The 23,959-nt window shown below is 44.3% G+C and overlaps 1 long non-coding RNA gene across 1 annotated transcript; it reads right to left on the minus strand.

The window, feature by feature from the left end:
• Positions 1–302: 302 nt before the first annotated feature.
• Positions 303–19,143, minus strand: LOC144141934 (uncharacterized). Its single transcript, XR_013316760.1, has 3 exons — positions 19,040–19,143; positions 18,856–18,932; positions 303–458 (listed from the first exon to the last, which is right to left on the minus strand). It is a non-coding gene; the product is annotated as an uncharacterized LOC144141934 (long non-coding RNA).
• Between the last annotated feature and the right edge of the window lie 4,816 nt (positions 19,144–23,959).

The following is a 23,959-nucleotide window of genomic DNA, read 5'->3' on the forward strand; positions in this document are numbered from 1 at the left end:
TTATTTATTGCTACCTGGTCTTCGCTATCTGTGTTGCCGATGTGTCTAAGGGGAAGGAAGCGCTGTCAAGCCGCTAACCGGAGGTGTTTCGTCCCTCCTTGACAGCCTTGTATTTACATGTCTCAAAATAAACTTGAAACTTGAAACTTGAAAATAAAGAAATACAATAAAATGGCCTTCTGCATGATCTATGTGGCTTTTTGTCTGTAAAAGTAGAAAGTATAAACAGTAGAATCGACAGAGTTGCGTCCCGGGCGTATAAAATTTTATTTCTCCAAAAGAGTTTTGTCTTACAACGGCAGAGAATATCCCCATAAAATCGCATGAAATCTGCAGCAGATTGTAGTGTTGATCACCACAACTTGCAAGTTTCATTTTCATTTGGATTCATTGGTGATCCAGGACGACAGTTGAATACCGAAGAAAAGGCTTTCATATTTTTAAGTGGTACATTCACCCTAAACAAAAGAAAAAGAAATACAATACCTTAAAACTGTGAATATAAACTATTGTCATTCTACGACATTGCAACGCTAGCCCGAGAGAGGGTTGTATTGTCTTTGTACTTGATTGCTTCTCTAAATTAAAAATTATATTTTTTAACTGAAGCTACGTAGATTGATCCTGATTTCAAGTTATTGTGTAATAGGTGCATCAATCCTAGCAGTTGAAGCAGTCAATTTTTCGCTTGTAAGCCCTAGTTACCTGTTACAGCCATATATAGGCTACTTCAAGTAAAATATACAGGATTTTAATGCTTTCAGCCGTGCATATACAGCCCCGCGTATTATCTCTGAGATTTCGGTCTGAATTGCACAACAAATGGTTTTTTTATGCCAGAGAAGTCGTTATGGGTTTGGGCACATTATTTGGCGTGTATTTTACGCCATGATTTCTTGAAGCAAGTCATTACGCACAGGAACCAGACAACAGTTCGAAAATTCATTTTTGCAGCACAAAAGATCGCCACATAAAACTTACATACACAAGACATTTCAGAAATACAGCAATTTGATGAGTGTCTTGGGAACGTGAAGTCTAAAAAACTACAGGCCCGTTCTAACAAAATGTGTGGTTCTGGCAAAGTATAGAATTGTTCTACGTGTCACAATATTACAATAATTAGCCTTCTGCAATTGAATTTTTTCGGGGCAACTAAATCACTTCACGTGCTTCGTGGGTGAAATGCTGGCGGCGCGTATTGCTTGCTGCTGCGCCGTATTTACATTTCTCTTTACTTTTGTTTGTTTTTAATTGCCGCGAATTGATTCAATCCGTTTTTTTTCTGCTACCCTGGCATGCGCCTACTTCTTTGCGTTACTGTGACTTAGTACGCGCCAATCCCGTCGTACTAATCACGACCGCAGAGACTGGTGTCGGCCTGTTCTTCTCCTATCCTGCTACTTTGAGGTGTCATCGGGCAATCACTGTTTAAAAATTTTATTTTATAAAATTTGAAACATAGAACGTCGTCCCTTGAGCCTCCTAATTCCTGGCTATTCCTAGGAAGTATATGTGTGCCACGAAATGAACAAGGACAGCAACTCTTCTTCTGGCTGACAACGTGAAGACAGGCTGCAGTTTTCAGGAGTATGGTGCAGAGACGAGTAGGTTCTCTTCGAATTGCGCATGTGCCTTTAGTTTCTGCACTTGTTCGAGCTCCTGGCATCTTGACCAGATTATGGTTACAACGAACCAAAACTTTTCGCCTAATATGATATTTATTGTAGATGTATTAAAATAACACTATCAGGCAGTTCAAAAAAGTGACACAAAACCGCAAAAACATAAAAAAGCTACTTTGTTGTCTAACAAAACAGCGCCAATACTGTCTTCGCGAGGTTTTTAGGAGACGCATTATCTGAGGTTCATCTCTGTTTATGTAGCAACAATGTTTGGATAATACCTAATTGTTTTGTCTTTCCTATTTAGCACACAACATTGTTGTAGTCAAGCTACTTCATTTTCTTATGCCTTTTTTCTGTAACAGTCCTCTCTACTGTGTCTTTTCTCCTCATCATATGATAATAAATAAATACAGAAAGACCTTTGTAATTTAGAAGTTTATTCCCCCCAAAAAAACAACGAACAAATTAGTGCGTGTAGCTGCTTACTTCACTAGAAATATCATAGAAATGCAATAGTCTTGGGCTGGCACTGCAAAGTAAATGCTGTTCTTCCTTTTTCCGCTCCATTTTGCCCACTTCCGCTCCTGTGTCGCTGCTCCCACCATGCATAGACTAGACGGAGATAGTAGAGGTGTATCAACTTAAATTTTTGGTGTTCTTCTGCTTACGCCGTATACTGGAGCTTTTGATCGTAGTTGGGCTTCTTGAAACGCCACCACAGCGCGATTTGTGCATTTGGCGTCATAATGTTGTTTTCAATTAGAATTTATTCCTCCAAGAGGCCAAATCAAGCAGCCCTGACTTTCTAACGAAAACAAAGCAAGTACTACGCATGTATGCATCATTGAATCACCTATGTTTACATATATTTTGGTGGACAGTGTAGATAAATATGGCCACCACTATCAAATTTCGCCTGTGGGAAATAATTTTTTTATATAAAGCTGTCGCTAAGTTTATTTTCATCTGGTGGTCTAGCCTACCAATCGAAGGGCACAGAGATATACCAATCGTTCTTGGTTAATGTAGCCTTAGAACGGCACCGGCCGCTTGCCCCAGCAAGCCAACACCGCTTTGCTATTATGGAGTTTTTTTGTGACTATGCAACGAAAGGTCAGTGTTCGTCCAACATTAAACATACACTCATTTCATTGTTCTTCACGTGCCCTTTCGACTTCATTTCGTTGTTCGAATAATTCGTAGGCCTACTTGAACCTCTTCGAAGTATATTCGCAATGGTGGTATAGCATTGACCTGTATTAGAAACCAACACGTCGTCCAACAAGTGCCTGCTGACATATGATGCTTTAAATATAGGCTTCCCGCCTCCTATATTTCGCTCCGGGCCATTTGTCGCATGCTATTTCAGGAACAACGGTAGTATACATCCATTTAGAGGTTCTTTCAAAATGCCTCGAAGAGTTTTTAGCTTACCGATGTTTAAGATGATAATAGAGCCCCAACAATTCAAGCGATTTGAGGGAAGCTTTTTGGTAATTGTACTTGTGCAGTGGGGTATCGTATAAGGACACACAAAGTTGAGTAGCCCAGGTCGCAGGTTTTTTAAAATAAAACCTAACTTGCAAGTTCCAATTTCGGCCCCTTCCGCCCTGTAAACAGTGGGATTTTGGTACACCGCAATTTCCTCGGCAATTTTATTCGGCCTTCATTACAGATGTTTTCAAGAGGTTTGATGCCTTGATGTTTGAGAGAGGTATCTGTTCATCTCTTGTTCCGGGCGGTAGCGCCTACGCCGACTGCACGGAAAACAGGCTGCACGAAACACGTGATATTGTCAACACGAAATTACGCCTGAACTTCCCAATATATAAAAGGGCGTTGTTGTTCGGTGGCATATTGTCACGAAAAAAAGACGACGCAGTTTTCTTGAAGGAAAAACAGGTTTATTGAAGCGAATGATAACTTCGCTATAATTTCAAAGAATACAGACGTGGCGAAGCAGCAGTCAACAAAGGGACGTGTGAAGGCAAGCTTCGGCGAATCGCATGCCGCGGCGTCGGTTCTGCGGCCATCTATCTTTCGGCACGGGTGTTTCTGGAACCGTCGAACTACAACGAGAACATTGTAGAGCAAAGCAGACTATCCTAAGCTGGTGATACTAGGGCGAAACATGTTCAAATCAACTGAGATGTACTGCGCACCATAAAAAAAAACAAATAGCACAGCCGGTGCAGCCGGACGGTAAAAGCGAAACATAAACAATCCAAATGCATGTCGCGCACCACTACCACCCCCCCCCCCCCCGCTAAGAGTGCAGCGACCCGATGCTAAACAAAAACGACCGTCCGAAAAAATCCCTCATCTGGCGTAGTAAGGTTTTAGGCGAACCACATGGATGACTTCGGGCCGCGTGCATCGCCGGGATGTTCTAGAATAACCATCGGGGGGTTTTCTTGTAGTTGGCCAACGCGAAGAATCCGATAGGGTCTGAAATACAATCGAAGAATCTTCTCAATAAATCGGCTTCGTCGGATGGGAGTACAAACCCACTCACTGTTTGGTACTTAGCGTCCTGGCATCGCATGCTGTAGTGTTCAGCATCCACGAGCTGGTGGCCCGTTGTACGAACTCGAGAGAGCTGGTGGGCGTCCTCCGCACACTGAAGGTATCCTTGGTCGCCTTCTGCTACGAGCTGGCGTATGTCGTCAAGCTTCCTAGTCCGCCATGATTCGTAGACAAGCTCAAAAGGTGTTCTCTGCGCTGTTTCCTGGGTAGCCGTGTTGTATGGAAACGTGATATCCAGAAGGACTTTGTGCCTAGTCTTGTTTTCGACGTCGACGTACATAAGCAGCATAAGCGCGGTCATCTTGTTCATACTTTCCATTAGACCATTTTTTTGGGAGTGGTGAACATTTTCTTCGGTGATCCCTGTTATTGTAGATTGAGGTTCCTTCAATAGGCTCATCTTTAAGGACTTCAGGGGCTCCATATTGCAGCAAAAACAGGTGTCCAAAGAACACTGCCACTTCTTGTCTAATCTCCCTCGGAAGAACGGTGGTCTCTGCGCAGTGCGCCAAGTAATCTGTCGCTTCGACAATTAAATTGTCATCGGAGCGTGACGTGGGGAATGAGCCCGGACGGTCTTTTCTAATCTTTAGAAAGGGATTCGATGGAACGGGGATCGGCTCCAGAACTCAGGCAGATCTCGCCGGCAGTGTTTTCGGTCGCTGGAAGTCATGGCAGCTCCGGACGTAGTGGGATAAACTGTGTGTAAGGCGGTGACAGTTCTACTTCACCTTCATGCCTCTAATGACGCGTGCTCTACCGAGATGTAGGAATGACAGGCCGTCATGGCACGCTTTCACAGTTTCGTCATGACGGACGGGGTAATGACAACAAGGTAATTCATTCTCGTACAGGGGTTTAACGTTTTCTTCACGAGTACGCAGTGTTTGAGGCCTAATGGTGGTAAGTTGCATTTGAAGATAGTAGGCAAGGCGACTCTAAGTTCTAAGAGGTAGTCGATCATGACGCGTAACTATGGGTCGGTACGCTGCTGCGCGACAATTTTGCACTCCGTCACCACTCACGAAGAACGCGCTGTCTTCGCGGGAGTCTGCTGGCGGTGGGTTGACGTGGACACGAGACAGGCAGTAGGCGTCGGCATGTTTCCTGACGGTTTTATAGATGATGTAACGTTATAATCTTGCAGCCGCAAGCACCCCGCCTAAGACGGCCAGAGTGGTCCTTCAAATGGGCAAACAAACACTGCGCATGGTCGTGTGTTACAACCTTGAACGGTGTACAATACACGAATGCGGAAAATTTTTAAATAGACTATGTATAACTCAGACACTCGTTTTAAAGCAAAGCTATCTAGCTCTACCAGCGAACGGTTCTTTCAGCAACCTATTACGCGTCGGGGGGGGGGGAGGGGGGTTGCAAAAACAGGGGGTGCGGAGGGTTTCACTCATGGAGCCCAGTAGAGATGGCTCCACGAATTTACCCAGCGTCCCCGCACGCGACTGCGTGCTTGACGGCTGCGGCATCGGCGCCGCGCTTGTATTTTTTCGTCTGCTTCAGCGGCGGCTGTTTTTAGCCTGTTTTGGTGCAGCTTCGCGTTCATTGTGCGGTGCAATTGCACGTAACAATTGACTTGTTCAACAGCTACTCCAGATGTAACTTGCAGCCGACAGAATTATGTGGTCGTTACGGCAAATATACATTAAGAATTGGTTTGCAGGACGGAAAAACCAAATGTACAAACTCTATACATACATCTCGCAGCTAGAGAAATGCTAGCATTTTGGCATTGCTTGCCGCTAATGGGTCTCCCTTTTCTAAACTGGCGATAACTAATTTGGTTGTGTTGAAGAGTTATTAAAAAAGGCGAAGGTAGCAACAGGTTCCGATAATTAGGTTTTATGAAAGTTCTATCGCCTTCCTCGCAATTCTAACACTTACCTAACTAACTAGGGTAAATTGGTATAGGTAGGAATTACTAAACTCACATTCCGAATCGTTTCAGTGTTTGCGCTTGTGTCGCGCGGGGGTGTAGCCCCAAGCTAGCACATCACGATGGCTAGGTTCCGCTGTCTCACCCTTCAAAAGAAAGTCCTCTACGTTTGCTTACTCCCGACTCAGGGCCGGGCTACACCAGAAGCGTCCGCCGATCTAGCCCGGCCATGGCCGACTCTGCTGCTGCGATTCTAGGTAACGGCTTTCAAGCAGTCTGATTTCCCTTTTCCTATAGCCAGGGGTGTGAATTCAAGTGACATCGCATGGGCGATTGTTGTGAATGTCGTTTGCAGCATTTCTTTCCAACTACCTTCAGAGCGTGGATTGCAGCGAGTGTTTTTTAGGCTGAGTTTTTTTTTCTCAGACAACGGCAGGCAAACGCGATTACTTTTTCGCTACCGCTTTGCTTTTGGACGACGACAACACCCAAGCTCTATCACCTCCGTCGGTGTGCATTTCCATTTCGGAGTTTTAACCTAACTGAGCGAGCACTGGATAGATTTTCATGAGTTGTTGCTGCTCTCAGAATACTCCATCTTGGGCGTTTTCCAGATGAAAGTGTTGCTACATCACGTCAAGTGCGTGAGTGGCTCTGCAATGCGTGCAAATTTCGTGACAAAAAGCCGGTAGTACAAGGCTGGTCCGAGAAATGGAGGCACACCCTCCTTGTCTTTCGGTCTTGGAAAGTTCGCTATGGCTTAAGGTATCGCTGCGTCAGGCAGCACGGCTGCGGTGCTCATAACGTGGGGGAAGCGTGAGTTCCTCGTGCGTAAACGGCATTTCTCGGGCTTCCGCGTAAACCCCGACGTAGGGTTAGCCTCGAGTATGGACTTCTACCTTCCAAGGTGTTCGTCAAAAGAGCGGGCGAATACAACAACGGCGCCGACGTATAAGAGGTAGGTGCGACCCTTTAGACCAGCTAGCACAGTATCCATGACTCTTTGAAACGATGATGCCGTAAACAGACCACACGGCATCACCTTGAACTGATTTAAGCCATCAGGGATTATGAATGCAGTGTTATCCTGGTCTCTCTCGTCCACTTTGTTTTGCCAGTAGCCTGTTTTCAGATCCATCGATAAGGAGCACTTCGCGTGGCAAAGGTAGTCGAGGGCCTTCTTCATTCATGGCAAGTTGTACACGTCCTCTTTTGTTGTTTTGTTTAGTCGCTTCTAGTCAAGCGGAACCTAACGAGCAGTCTTTTTCTTCACGACCATGACCGACGCAGCCCAGGGGTGTTTCGATGGCTGTATAATGTCGTCGCTTAGCATGCCTTCGACTTGGGTCCGGATGGGTTTCCGCTCGTGTGAAGGCATGGGGTTCAGGGGCTGTTGTTTAGGTCGGGCTCGATCTTCGGTTATTTAGGTGCTTCGCTGTGGGTGTCTGACGTAATTTTGAGTTCCACGCAAAAGAGTCGCAGTAGCGACGCAGCAAAGCCAATCATTTGTTCCCCTTTTCTTGCGGTAGCGCCGGGTTTACATAGAGGGGATGAAGATGCTTGAGAGCAACTACAGATGGCCGCTCAAAGTGGGTGACCGCGATCATATCATTGGTTGCCTCGATTTCATCGAGGAAAGCAATTACAGCGCCCTTGTATAGATGTTGACACTCCCTGGTGAAACAGCGGACGACGGTAAGGAGCCTCGGGACGATAGGAGGCACGTAGGCGAGGTCGACGGACAGCAGGCGCTGAGACCATAGCTTGCAGCTCGTAGGGTTCTTCTGGCGTCGCTGAAGTTCCCAGCGCTAGCTGCACTTCTTCCCTAATCACGTCCGTAAGGGCAGCGACTTGCAGTTGCGGCGGCGTTGGTAGAAGTTTCCGAAGGTCCTCTCACTATTGCGTGGGTACTCTCGTGTAGGCTGTCGGCCAGAATCCGTGAGCTGTCGAAATAGTTCTCATTGGCCGTGCTGGCAAAGTTGCGATTATACTGCTTAGCACACACTTCGAGGGCCTTCTCAATTGTGCTGGCTTTGGTCACAAATTCAGCGACGGTTTTGGGGGGATTTCGCACAAGTCCAGCAAACAGTTCCTCCTTCACACCAAGCATCAAGAAGCGTAAATTCTTTTCTTCCGTCATTCAAGGTTGAGCACACCTAAAAAGCCACTTCATCTCCTCGACGAACAGAATGCTTTCGTTAGGTTGTTGTGTCCCCGTCTGCAGCAATACTTCGGCCCGCTCTTACCGAACAACCGTGGTGAACGTCCTTAAAAATTGTCTTCTGAAATCGTTCAAAGAGTCTAGGGAGCTCTCATGGTTTTCGAATTAGATCCATGCTGAGTCTTCAAGGTAGAAAAATTACACCATCTTCACGTGGGGAACCCCGATGGGGATGCGAAGCATCATGGCGGTTCCGTGTGGTTTCATTGTGTTGCCGTTATGTTGAGTGATCTGGTTTTTACTAGCACCAGAGGGAATTATACCTCCGGGTCCACACCGGTGGCAAAGGCACGTTAGCACTGTTGTGTTATAGGTGTTTAGGCGGTGGTTCTCAAGTCGCCGAAACTCATCCATTATCTTCTTGGTGATGTTGTCTCTGTGGTAAAATCGGTAGTCTCAGTGAGTGTTGGTGAGGTAAAGGTTGTTGACATTGGTGCACCGGCTGACAGCAATGTACACGGCCTCCTCTTCGCAGCTTTGTCTTCTCCTTCTTCTTCTTCGGCGGTTCCCCTACGGGCAGATGACGACGGTGGATGAACGCGAACGTATCTCGTGATGCATTATTTGGTTGGCCAATCCCTACGGGCATCCTGCCACAATCAGAATCAGAGGCGCTGCGGACGGGAGTGGTGGAGCTGCAAGGAGCGTGGCGCTTCCCGCCACAGCTTCCCCAAGGGAAATTCAACATCCTCCTCTAAAGGTTTCAGTTCGTCGTTTTCGTTGACGATCAGCTTCGCGTTCCTTCGTTGTATCAGTAGCTTCTTGACGTAGTTTGAATGAGTCACGGACATAAGGCGCGGTCGTAGCACTTGCTCCTGTCCCGAATTTGTAGCGTAGTGGGAAGAGCACCGCGTATGTCTCGTTGCGGCCAGAGAGCCGTGGGATCAAAACCGGACGCCGCTAACAATTTAATTTTTATAATGTATTATCGCGCAGCTGTGGGTGTAAGAAGGAGAGTCGCGCATGCGCAGTATGAGTACGGACGCCGACTCGGAAAATGCCGATACCATCAGATGCTTTTGCATCTAAAACACTTGCCTCAGTGTCTCCGCATCGTTCCATCGGTTAAACTGCCTGGCCCGTTTGACCTGCTCCAACCAGTATTCGGGGACCTCCGCAGGCGACGTATGGAATAATGGGGCTTTCTAGGTTTCTGAAGAAAGAGGGCAGGATTGGAAGCGCTGGTCATGGTGCCTGCGTTGATCATGGTTGTTTTCACGACGTCTTCGTTCTTCACTTTATCCCGAAGCAGTCCATACTCTGGCTGAAGACCTTGGTGTCGGCGGCTGACACGACTTGGGCTTGCTGGACGGCTTAGCGAGGGTTTAGGGTTCATGTACGAAGCACCTCTACCTGAAGTCGCGACGCCAAAAACGACGCAGTAGTCTTTAAAGAAAACGAGTTTATTGGAGCGAACTTCTGCTCACCTAACAACTCAAAGAATACACATGCGGCTAAGCAGTAGTCAGCACAGTGACGTGCGCAAGCGAGCGCCGGTGATTGGAATGCCATGGCGTCTGCTCTGCCGGCGTTTATCTTTCGGCGCGAGTGCTTCGAAAACCGTCGATTTTCATCCAGAACATTGTATATCGAAGAAGTATATTCTGGACTAGTGACGTTAGGGTGAAACAGTGTGGTTAAATAAATAAGATAGCCCGTGCGGCATTAAAATAAAGAATGGAAGTCGCGCATCGTTTGTGACACAGGCAACAGACGCAGGCGTGGCCAAGCAGTAAAAACAAAAAATTAATTAAACAAAGCCATACATAGATCGCGGTAATACATGTTTCATTATTTTGGAGCAGCAAAGAAGCCAGAAACAGCACACGTAAATGTATGTTTGCTGTGTAACAAATGCTACATGCACCTGATCACATAAGAAAGGCTTAAAGCATACTACTCTAGAATTGCACATAATATTTTGCTAATAACAATAATACCACAATCATCAAAGTATTTCAAAGTTACTATGGTGCGCAATGCTCTAAGATGCATGTTCAAGTTCCGAAGAATGGTCGTGTGCTGACATTAGAAAGTACTCCAAAATAGTTTTCATGGTCACTTTATTACTGCCAAAGACATATCGTAATCTGTGTTCATTTCATTAGGTCTTGAGAAGAAGCAGCTGTGTTTTGTCGTCGCATACATACCCAGGGGACGTGTAACGTTGTAAAAAGTGGAAAAACAACTAAAATTAGGGGTAGAGGTAACGTTAAATGATTCACCCTTGAATTCTGGAAGTTAGCGTTTCGTTTCCTGCAGTCCGCAAACACGGAAGAGACGACTCATCATTCTGAAATAGCGCGAACGGTCCGGAAAATATATTTTGTCTTCTGGTAATGTAGGTAGAGATTTGCTACGATGGCTTGAGTCGTTGCTGGCGTTGCGTCTTGTTGGCTATGCACGAGGGCAACTCTTATGCTACCTAAACTTAGGGTTGTTTTGTGTCTGATACACAATTTCTATACATGGCTTTGAATTATCTGAAGCTTTTATTAACACAAGGTGATGTCCGCATGTTGTGTTAAAAAATGGCCATGCCAAAATATAGGGAAAATTTCTGTCATCTGTTTATGATAGTAGTAGCAGGTATTCTTGGGCACTTGAAATTTTCTTGTGTTTCTTCAATAAAAAACTTTTTTCCGGATACAAGCAAGTCTCCTCGCCACATAATTTATGCGGTGTATTTTTAGTGAATTTGAATTTTATGTTGACCACATGAAGCACATTTTTAGTAATATTGCTATCAATCCACAACTGGTCAAGCAATGTGCATTTGTTAATAAACAGTGCAAATCCGGCGGTGTGCAGGACAGCACGCTGCGAAAACAACCGTTCTTTTGCATGCGTAAGGTACTTCCAAATAGCTTCGAAGTCTCACACCCACTGAGACTGAACTCAAGAGCGTGAATAAACAGGTATAATGTGAATGTTCAAACCAGGAGACCAGGCATGGAGAGTTGGGCAGGATATTTTTTAACATTGGAGCTGTTGTGCAATCTGTGTGTTTGCCGTTGCAAGAAATAATACAAAAAAATGCCAAGCGCCCCCTTGCTACTTTCCTCGCGGCGACCGCTGAACTTCCGGCGCACGCTGAGTTGCTTTTGTAAACAAACACTGGCAAAATGCTAGAGGAGCGAAAAAATGACGAGCGTGTCATGCGCACGTGCCTCTTGCATACCAGCGAGTCCAGCGCTCTCCTGAAGCGCTACGGCACACGTAAAAACTAAATTCCATGGCTAATAATCAAGGAGGACAAACCGCTGCATAGAAGGGGTCACCACGGCCGCCGTATTCTCTTGCTGGCATTAGGGATAAATAGCATTGCTACGAGTGTGCCATTCCTCACTACTACGACTTGCATATACCGCAGCCGCTGTCTCGGGTCGATTACGAAGAGCTGGAGGGAGTCCGCCGTGCGGAGAATGAATTCGCATCTTATCTCACCGTGAAAGAGACTACTAACTCCTCGATACATATGACGGCGACAACTACCAGCTCAACTATGGAAATATGCAATGATACCACAACCTAATTATGTTTCAGCACTGGTCACCTGCATAGCTTCGTCATCACGTTTAGCGAGTGCGTGCGTGGTTCCCTGACTTTATCGTGAAATGTACTAGGGGCAAATATATTAAATGAAATTCTTGATGCATTAGCAGTGGCCATGAGCTTTCTACAGAAAAATACGATTATACAAATTTGCAGTGTTTTTGTGATGTGTCGAAGAGCGGAGATTCCGAAAAGATGGGTGCGTTTACAAGGTAGAACCAGGGAGAAGTTAGTATGAGTGTCGCGGTGCTCGTAGAAAAGACCCGCTCAGTGTTTATAACGTTTGCACGTTTGCAACTACACACGTACGTGCAGCAACGCTAACGAAAGTTTCATTTTCACTGCTCTTGACAGCGTTTCTGCCACGAATCTTAGCATATAATAGGACAGTCAGCGCAGCTTTGCGTTTATTTTGGAAATATGAAGTCGTTACGTAAGCACCAGTGCCATCGTCGGCGCGTTGCCAGGTTACGAACCCCTATATTCGCCTGCCTGGCGTTTCCATTGGGTGTTGCCCTACCCAGCGTTGTAAGGTTCTCATGTGAGATCCATTACCGGCATGTCACTTAACCAAAAAAAGTCTCTGCGCATGGCGACCGATTCTGGTATCCAGGTGTGAGAACACCCCGGGCATCTCTTTCTTGCAACACAGGATTTCTACGCAGCTGCAAATGACAACATTGCTACTTGATATGAACACATAGTGGTTTAATGAATCCCGGAATTTTTTTTCCTTAGCTTTGCGTAAGAGCACTACATTACCTACATATGTAGCATGCGTTTATATTTAGTGAAAGAAAAGATGACGAGCTGAGCAAGTAGGCGCGCAGCGCCATACCAACTACCAGTGTCACGGCCCGCTGCACTTCACATCAGATGTTGTTTAAAAACACCAGACGATATCATTAATGTCCTTCTAAACACTTCTCGCTCCAGCACCAACCGTGCAGTTTTCCACACGCTGTTCTAATAGTGAGCTTTCAACATTCGCGCAACAGAATCATGAGAGTGTAATGCCTTATCACCAGGCGTCTGAGTGAAAATGTACTTAACTCAAATATTCAAATTCTTATTGTGTGGCCTCGGTTGCAGAAGTAGACAGGTAAAAGGATGGCTGGACATTGAATTAGATCGAAACCATTATTGGGAAACGTCAACAAAAAGTGTGCCATCCGAAGGAAATGGTTCGTAGAAACGAGAAAGTAATGAAAACAAATGCAGCTTTTCATAAACTTCTCCAACCTTTTTTTTGAATGCCCAAGTTTGAAAGACCTGCTTTCGGAAAACAGAATAACTAAACTTTCAACCTAAAAAAATGAATAGCTGACTCTGACAAGAGGCCGAGGTTAGCCTTTTCTGCAGCATTGAAACGAGTACAATATTCCAATTTGCATAGGACGATGGGGGAGCCGAACGCCTAATATTTCTGAAAGCCTGTTTGCGCTAGCCTAGAGTCAGCGATGCTTGAGGCGTCAGCTGAACTGCCAGCGCCGCTGCCGTAAGGCGGACTGAGACAAGAAATGGTGTCATATAACGTCACAGCAGTCCTCCCAGACCCGGCCCTTTGGTGCAGCCCTCCGCAATTACTGCTGTCTATGCAGTCAGTGTTCTTCTATGGCGGGTATGACGGAATCGTCAGTCCAAATACTGCCACCGTGGATATGTATTCAAAGCTAAGGATTGTTGCCTACGTGACCTGAAAATTGCATCACAATGTCATTCTAGCATGTGGCATTGTCAAACAACAAACTGAATTACATTCGTAACAAAACCCTGGGAATGCCTGTGGATTTTGTGCAAAAAAACAACTACGCTTGTAGTAAAAAGCTGAAAGTTCAAAAATCTAGTACTAAACAAAGCACTGTGGCTACTCTACACTTGTTTGAAGATTAAGAGGTGTTGCAAAAAACTGTCACTGAAGTGAAGTCATCTACTTAACGAGGTGGCATTCGCTTAGGACCTCTTCACTTTTGCATTTCAAAAGGATATATTGTCTGTGATGCTCTTTTGTTCTTGGTCTTGCATTCCGAAAAGCAGCGTTTGAATTTACTTTTACCCGCAAAATCCCAGTATATATTTATACCAAAAAAATTCTTTGGAAAACCCGATGTCACTGCTTATTTGGCTGTCAAAATAACAGTTTACCGTTTAGAACAGACAACCATCAGAAGATTCTACAGATATTAGTTGCTTTTGTAAGAAACATCTAGAGCTCTTAAAAGGTCCTTAGTGTTGGAAAAGCGTACGAACGTTACGAAGTCAAGCTTAGAAACTATTACTCGACAATAATGTCAACAAGACGCGTACAATGTGCAGCACTTCTTGAGAGAACATTTTATACATTTTTGTTTGGATGCCGAATATCCTATGATCGTCATGGTAGATGACAACCACCCAAGGCACTGTAGATAGTTCATGGTGAGTGTGGGTTTTTGGCGTAATGCCAACAAAACGGTAAAAACTGCGGAATTTTTACATTTTTAGCGGCAATCTAGACTATTTATAGTGTAAAGATAAAATAAAGGCAGAACTGTGTAAAACCGATTACTACTCTCTCTATGGCCTGAAATGTGAGTTCATCATTATTGGGTAATTGAAGATATTGTAAAGACTATTTTGCTACCTCAGGCCTAGATTATGAGTTTGTGCAAAAAAAAGTATTCTCTAAAACTGCATTGGTGGTAGTGAACCATTGTCTTGGGCTGTATCTGGAAGTGTTTACGTCCCTTCATAACTACTACTGCCTTAAAAATATATATTACCCGAAAGAAAATTTATTTCCTGCCAGTCTGCACTTGAGGTTTATGAGAATCATGCAAAGATGTTGCAGTTGTATTGAATGTGTGTAACCTATCTATGACTTCGGTAGGGACAGTTGAATAAATATTTTGTGTTGATCATCGTCGAAATGACTTCTTTATTCTCTGCCTATTCGCGGTATCTGTGATTTGTGAAGCTGTATCGCTGTATGAAGTTGAACAGCGCAGGGACGGCACTAAGTGCATAGACGAGAAACCGGGGCGCTGTTTGTCGTCTCTGCACTTACTCCCGTTCCTCCTCTGTTCAACTGCGTGCAATGAACCAACTGGCCAGTTACAAACCCTCGTATCGTTGTAGTCTTTACCCTCGGCAGCTCCTTAGGCATATCCAACAATGTACACAACCTTATATTTGCAATAGAAGCATTTGAATCTTAACTTTTGAGGTAATTGAATTAGCAATTAGCTCAATAATCGATTCATTAACTCTTGGATGATGAATCGATGAATCGGATCGGAATCAATGAATGGGACAAACGGACGGACGGATAGAGAGACGAAAAAGTGGCCACACAGAAGTTTCTTTTCCACCTTGGCCTTTCAACTCGCTCCGAAAGCCCGATAAAATCTCGCGCTTTTTGATTACGGAGTCCGTGGATAAATCAAAGCCCATAAATTCTCAGTGTGTCTTTTTGATGTCCGAGTTTCTCGAAATCCTTATTGGAAAGTCGTACAAGGCTAAAAAATACACAAAGGGAGAAGGTCTGTTTGAGTAGAAAACAAACAATATTTCTCCAACCTCCTGGCGCAAACGCGCATGGTTGAAGTTGACATCAATATCAGATCCCATGGCAGCCTTAAGAGCTTCCAGGGCGTGATCTATGATTGTGATCGTATAAGTGAACCGTAGCCGATGTGGTTAAGGGCATTGGTGATCAGGGCCTTACGGCATTCAGGCAAATAATCCTACGCCGAAACGTCCAAGTAATTCCAACCAAACACATAATATTGACGTTTGACCGCTCAACACTTCCTGAGATGGTCAATGCAGGCTTCATGAAATGTCTGGTCCCACCCTACGTGGCTATCCCATGCCGCTGCTTCAAATGTCAGCGGTTTGCGCACGGCACAAGCTCTTTCAAGGGTAAATTGACATGCGCAAAATGTACAGCACAAGACCACTAAACCACCTTGTGTGAATCACAAAGCTTCACATTTTTGACCTATCAGGGACCGCATGCTGCCTCTTCCAGGAGCTGTGAAAAGTTTAAGCAGGAAAAACATAATTGCCCTGAGTCAGAGAGAACGTCACCTTCCGAGAGGCTCGATAGAGGTTCGCCTCTTTTTCCTCCAGGTAGGTACGCCGACGCAGCTTACCGGAGCGAAGCGGCGCTGCGAAGCGGCGTGTGCTTTTGGGAGAGACTCAGTACCGCAAGTCGGACTTTGTCCAGCCGCCACCGCTCCCCCCAACCTAGGTTGCCTCAGGCAGGCCAACAACTCGTCACCACGCCGCAGAGCCAGCCCGTAGCGGTTGTGGTGGCAACATGCACCGAGGGGACCACTCCACCCGTCACTGTTTCCCCGGTTCCCAGTACATCGGCGGGTACCTTGGAGATATGACGTCGAAGCACCCTCAGCCACTCCTCTCATCCCAGCCACACCACCTGTGCCAGTAGGGGCACTCCCAACACCAGCGGTGGTGACGGCTGAAACGAAGTGCACCCGCAGGGGTGCTTAGTCTAGGGGGTCCGGTCCACCGGGTACACCCTTCACCCTAAATCTGATGAGGAGATGGATCTCGGACCTTTCGTGTCTGCTTCGCAGAGTAATAACGGGTCCCTTTCTTCAAAGATCCAGAGAGGCCGGAAACACCCCCTTCGTCAGTTCAAGCCCCGAAATACGGTACATAAACACCACACTCCACTAGCACTGAACACTTCTTTATGAGAAGAGAAAACACGTTCCAATATAACTGCCAAGGCATTCGTGAAAATTATGACGACGTAAATGACATACTGCATGCTAATCAGCCTAGTGTCATGTATCTGCAAGATACCCCCCTTAACAGTAAACGGTCAAACTTTTTTAGCAGCGATATGGTATTAAGAAAGGATAGAAATGGCTCTACACACTATTCTAGGGGTGTTGCCATTGTAGCCCGAAAATTATTAGCACGTATTTGCATCGCTCTAGAGACAGTTCTTGAGGCCATAGTGATTCCATCATTTTCACAGATTCAGTTTGCGCCATGCGTACATTATCATTCCAAAGGTCTACCGAATAGTGTCTTCAATCTCGTCTTTTTAATCTTTGATGTCAGCATGTGCCTGAATCTGAATGTTACCATCTGCTAGCTTAGAGGCCACACTGGTATTGCTAGCAACGAGTTGGCTGATAAAAGGGCTGTTGCTTTTGCACTCAGAGACACTCTACACATAACAGCAGTACCGTACACAGCCCCATGAACTCATCAGACAAGACCTGCGTAAAACATGCCAAACACACTGGAGTGAACAGACGGACAACAACAAACTAAATGTATTAAGCCACAGTTGGGACGATACACAATGGAATCACACAACGGACACACCATAGTGACCTTAGCAAGCCCACAGATAGGCCAGACACACTCCCACCAGCTCACTGGATCGCCAAAACCCATGTGCAGCGGGTGGGGAGTGGGCCTATCCCTAGTTCACATGCTCATCCAATGCAAGTCACTTGAGACAACACTACGCAAACACTTCTGACAATCATAGAGCCAACACATTCTGTTACACCCATCATACTTTTAAGGAGAGAACACCACGTTTTCAATCAAGCGCGTGTTTGAGTTTCTCGCAGATGTCAAATTTTTAAACTCATTTTCTCTCATGCATACTGCAACCTGGCCCTTTACACCAGTCATCTTCACGGATTTTGTTTGATTTTACGTGAACTTTTACTGAAATTTTTTTATTGATCATATCACTCAAATGAGCAACTATCTTTTGGACGTCTTTACCCTAAGTTGGCTTTGCGCCATAAAAATCTAAACACCATCATCATCATCATATACAGACGGAGGTAATGTTAGATAAATAAACGAACGGGCGACGATTTGATGGAGGTAATTTTTTTGATTGATTGAGTTATTTCTTCATTGATTGATTGAGTGATTGATTGATATATTGGTTGAATTTTGATGGATTGATTGATTGATTGATTGATTGATTGATTGATTGATTGATTGATTGATTGATTGATTGATTGATTGATTGATTGATTGATTGATTGATTGATTGATTGGATCGTTTTTCCAGTCACGTTGTTTTTGCCGTTCGAAAGTTGAGACCCTGCACCTCACTTTTTCTTGTTTTAAAGGACGTAAGAATAACGGGATAAAAAGACTGACGTCAACATTTTCACGTGGCTTTTTATGCGACGCTGTACGTAGAACAGCAAGAGAATGAATGTTGACTACCGCCGTAAGACCGAGATGTGGGGAAAAAAATGCACTACGCTTTCTCAAATGATAGTGAACGTGGCAGGAAAGTGGAGAAAACTCCTGACAGCTTTGCTACAACACTACCTACACCTGTTAACATTTTTTATGTCAGCATGTTTAGGTCCCTGCACCTTTGAATGATGTTATTTTTACAGACTGCTACCTAGGTGCTACCTAAATAGTGAAAAAATTATGACAAGAACAAAGACAGAACCAGTAAAATTTAAGCAATGGAGCAAGAGAGGCAAGGAGGAAAGAAAGACATCAATAAGATTTGGGGACCTACAGAAGGTAATTCAAGGATATGAATCAACATGATTGCAAACCGAGTTTAAGATTGTATTGGAAACACGGTGCTCGAATTTGTCTACAGGAGCAAAAAATCTTCACTTTTCATTCTACATGACAAACTAATGGTTTCAAATTGCGCGTTGGGAGGAGCAAACTCGAATGTACGGCTATTTTAGATATTCAGGATTGCGATATGAAGAATTTCGTGCAAACTTCTCCCGAATCATTGTGCCGAGACCATTTCAAGAATATTGCGCAATTTACGAGTTTACAGATAAGCACAGACATCTATGCAATTAGCCTTTTATAAAACCACAAATTTCCAAAAAAGATGCCAAAAATTATGTTCGATTCGCAATTATGGTGTTGCACTGGAGTTTAAAGACACATAAGTTAACAAGATTGATTTTCTTCAGATTACCCAATGAGCACAGAATACATGTTAATTTTGGAGGGGTTTCTCACATTTCGAAAATCTACGTGAAGGTATACTTTACCTGTATCGGGCAGGGCTATGAGGGTCATATTGAATTATGTTCTGCAGATACTGAGTTCGGCTTAGCGTGCACCATGTCTGGAAAGCAAATGTGCGTCCTGTACTGTCGCATTCAAAATTTAGGAAGTTTGCAGATGTACTCTAGTGACTGACTTGAACACGCCGTTAGTGCACTCAATACTCACCATTGCGTGGGCGAGAAAAAATAATTTACTTCCAGACACTTCTTCCAATCCTTTAAGGCGAACGTCTCTGTGCTGGCAGTCTTGTTTAAAATACTTTACATAAGCCTGAAACGTGAGATTGTGTTCCGTCTGAATAATGCACCTCTGCTTGCTAACTTTATGTGGTATAAACATCAATTTTGTACTCTAAGCCTCTCTAGCATCTGGTGCCGTAAGTTACGTGCGCCGCGGCGCTGCAGAAAAAAAAAAGCATCAACAAAGAGTGGGTAATAAACATGAGTAATGACACACAATAAAAATATCCGTATACTACTGGCTGAGACCACGTCAGGAAGTTACATCCTTTTAATTCCACACATTTTAAAAAGCCTATAGAACGTGATAAAAAGATGTGTTTTATCCTGGCGGCAGGACTTCATTCTCTATGCCCACAAAGTTCCGAATAAACGCTTCACGCCACACCAGAGAAAGCGCCGCAAGATGTAGGGGAAACGGCTAGAAATTCTCAGCAATAATTATAAATGAAACTGAAATCGCACTGTGAATTTTATGCTTCCAAACAATTGAATGCAGGCAGAATTAATTTTTGTGTACTTATCTCAGTTGGTCAATTTATTGATTGCTGGATGGATGGATGGATGCAAGGGGGCCTGAATATTGTCTAATTGGTTGATTGATTGATTGATTGATTGATTGATTGATTGATTCATTGATTGATTGGTTGCTTGATTGATTGATTGATTGATTGATTGATTGATTGATTGATTGATTGATTGATTGATTGATTGAGTGAGTGAGTGAGTGAGTGAGTGAGTGAGTGAGTGAGTGAGTGAGTGAGTGAGTGAGTGAGTGAGTGATTGATTGATTGATTGATTGATTGATTGATTGATTGATTGATTGATTGATTGATTGATTGATTGATTGATTGATTGATTGATTTAGCACACCAACGTTTCACAGGTAATAAGGCATGCCGTAATGGAGGTACCCGCATTTTTTTGAACACCTGAAATCTTTACCATGCGCTAAACTCTTTCCATTTTATCTACCATGCGCTAAACTCTCTTTCATCACAGGCTTTCCATTTTATAAATACAAACATCTGCCACAGTTCTTTGGCATACTCTCAAGCCTAGTTTTCGGCCTATCTGTAGCATAGTTATCTTAGCTGGGGCCAGCCAAAAAAAGTAAGGTCGCGTCTGCGAAGATGTAAACCCACGGTAGCGTAACTGACTGCCGGAACAAAGCTGCGGAAGTTTCAACGTTCTTGAGGTCTTATTACGCAAGTACAAAAGCAGATGCAAAAACATGCTTTCGAAAAACGGATGCAAAAACATCCTTTCGAAAAACGGCAGCACAGAAATGTCCCGACACATTAAGTACCATTTTGGAAGGAGGAGAATCACGCTTGCCATAAACATAAAGTACAGTAAATACCTACCGCGCCTTTCCAACAAGCGAGTCAAACAGGATTACAGCACAATTTCTAGCAACCAGAACAGAAACCACACTTGAAATCGGGCAAACTGGGGAAACTTAGCCCATTGTGCTTGTTTACGAAATTTTTGAATATAAACAGCTTGCCTTATAAGCCGTCCGCACACCACCGTTGTCTGCTATATTTTCGTTCACGGTATTAAATCCATTCAGCTGGAACAAAAATATTACACTTTTCATTATTCGTATATCAAAGTTGTTACACAAATGAGACTAAATGCAAACTAAATTCCACAATTATTTTGCCACCATAAGGCATCTCCCTAAAAGTGTGTCGAAACCATTACGCCCATCTTCCAACGAGGGAACCCAGGTGTGATGTGACGCATCGGGGGGTTCAAATGGTGCTTCCGTTGGGTTGATTCTCTAAACCAAGTGATACGTGTTGCGAATGCGTATGATGCATTTCCATCACATGCGGGTGTTCCTATACGCGGGACGATGGGCGTAACTGTTGTGTCACACCACTCACTGAAGGGACCGTCGCTTCCATCACGTCTTCATCGGAAGAATCAAGTCAAGCACGAAGTAGTCAAGCAAGGTCACGTCAAGTGCGAGAGTGAGCGCTTGACTGAACCGCCGCAGCGCGATAGCCCCTTTATATTCACAGCGCTTGAAGGAGTGGAGACAATGCAGGATAGTCGCGCATGCGCGCACTTGCGCGCCGGAGCAGTTGTAATGCAACGTTACACAGCGAAGCACTCCCAAACAAGCAAGCCAGCTGTGGTATGCTAATGAGCCGGAGTGAGACTGCTGTACACAGCTGTGGGAGAGAAGAACGGAGGAGGGATGCGGACGGACGGCACGACGACGACGCAGGAGGGACATGCCTCAGAGCAAGAGATGCGTCGCATCTAATTCCAGTTTTTTGGGAGCTCAACTCACAGGGATCTAAGGTATTGTAGATTTTCGCTGTTTCTAGACGTGGTCATCCACAACAAAAATCAAATTACCAGGTTCGTTTGCAATTACAGTTGTTTTCCTAATTTTATGTAAGTGTTGGCAATTTTGGCTGAATAAAAACTGACTGAGAAACCACGCAAATACATTGGGTCCACGCAATATTATAAACAAAAAAAAACTCTGATGGAAGTCTCCTTTTTTACCTCTAGATATTAAGCGAACAATTTAGTTTTCGGGGAGATCACACTTAAGCTCCTAACGCGGAAGATGAGAAAAACGATAAACGGGGCACTAAACGTATAGCCAGTGCCGCAAGATGAAGGTATCGTAAAAAGAGTAAATTCTACCTAATGTAAATCAAAGAAGAAAATCAAATACCGCATCTGTACATTCTTCTGGGGTGTTTGCCGTCGTGCAATGCGGACTTCAAAAACTAGAAACTTTTGTTCAAGAAACACGGCTTTTGTGTTGCCAGACGACATCGAACAGCGCAAACAGGACGCTAACAATTAGTACTGCGAAAAGTCTCCATCTGCTCACAATCTTCTTGTATATGTGTCTAAAATATTCTCATGAGATTTATGCGTTCAAAAACATAACAAATTTTTATGGTATATAGAAGCCATAAATAGGGCTTTTGTGTCCTCACATATCTGACCCTGCCCTCTTCCTGAATGCTAACTTCTGGCATGGCGTCTCCTTCGGACTATGAGCACCACAGCTTGCTAAGTGCGAGAAGTATGAGATATTCGCTAACTTAACTTTATAAAATATTCTTCCCAATTTCTTCAATGTAGCCCGCCGTTTTAATGAGCAACAGGCTTATCGTCACAATATAAAACATGTTCATGCATGTAGTACCGTTCTCCCAAGCTTAATATCCGGACTTTTACAGAGTGCAAACTAACATATGATTCACTGGAGTAAACAAAGATGTCCTAATTAAACGGCATCGGATCTTTGTGCGGTATGGCACCGACACTTCCATTCTTGAAGTAATATGACGGATCCTTCTTTATCTTGTTTTTCAGGAACGGGTGGCTTCACCTATTGGTTCTTCAAAAAATAAAAGACAGTACCCTCAAAATTTTTTATCGCATTAGCCAAAACGGCGCGACGATCAGGGAGGTCTTTGGCACAGTCCTTTTTTAGCTCAAATTGATAATTTTAACAATTATCATTATAGAATGAAAACGTACACATCCGAGATAATTAGCTCTGCACCGTGTAAAAAATATCAACTGAGAAGTTCACAGATCTGTGCAGTTTATTTGAGCCAAATGATTAACACGAGGTATATTTGACAAGGGTTCAGGCGTCGGAAAACAATTATGTGAAATTGAAGATCGATCAAATAATTGGGTACCATCGCAACAAGACGTCGGTGTTCAACATTGATGATGCCGTGCTGATCGTGGTGTACGAGTGGGCATAAAGCCACGGATGAGTTCCTAACTACAAAATTTGCGCTATTGGTGACAATAAAACTAGGTATACATACGGAAGCATACACGTTTTCAACGAAGTTATGCAATGGGCACAAAAATACTGCCCTACATGCACATGCGCGACATAGCAAAACGATGGGAAAATACCAGAGGGCTTTATTTTCTCTGCCGGCTATGTACAGGAACGTCCAGAGATGTATTTGCGAATGGTAAATATCTTCCTACAGCAGATGCACAGCATCAAGCTAAAGTACACTGCAAGTACTAGTCACATTCCAGCATGAGGTCATTGTAAAACAATTTAACGGTATACTCAAGATTTTCCATATTCCTCTCAATTGATATGGAGATTAGGCCCTAAGCTATTGTACACAACCGATTCTCTAACGAAGTGTACAAAGTGGCCGCAAGTCTCATGGCGAAATGTTCCCGCGCTATCGCCCTTAACCCTCACATTTTACGATTATTGGCTGATGCCATTACGAGTAAAATAGGCATTCTTCTATTTTTAGCGATGACGTGGTTGGTTCCCGTTTCTTGGTTGTGAGTTCCTCATTATAATACTTGCACAGCTGCCTCCCCTAAGTGACAATAAAGAGCAAAGAGCGCCATTTAAAACGCGGCTGTTGGCAGTGCAGGGATATGTAAGCGGAATGATGCATGCGGTGGCTCATGGAAGAGTCGGGAGCCGTTTGCCGCATACCTCACTAAGATCGTATTAGTGCTTACAATACGGAGGCGTGTAAAAGTTTTCATTGGATATGATGTGACACCGACCTTCGGCGACGGCTTTTCTGCTAGTTCCGGGGCCATACCGGTAATACCTGTCACATGTATTTCTTGAAAGCCCACAAATGAGCCTGCATTTTGTGGCCGGAAGCTATTGTGAGTTAAAGCTTATCATCTACGCCTTTTAGCGAATTGGCTATAAGCCACCCGTCGTCTCTGTGGGCAAGGTGGGTTATGCAAATAAAACAGTGAAATTACGCCGCAGCAGATGTCAACATAAAAGAGACCAACCTCTACCAGCAGGCAGCCGTGACGTCGAATGTACAACGCGAAAACCTGCCGC

Source organism: Haemaphysalis longicornis, unplaced genomic scaffold (genome assembly GCF_048455015.1).
Source record: "Haemaphysalis longicornis isolate Haplotype H1 unplaced genomic scaffold, Haemaphysalis longicornis Haplotype H1 scaffold_6, whole genome shotgun sequence".
Lineage (NCBI taxonomy): Eukaryota > Metazoa > Arthropoda > Arachnida > Ixodida > Ixodidae > Haemaphysalis > Haemaphysalis longicornis.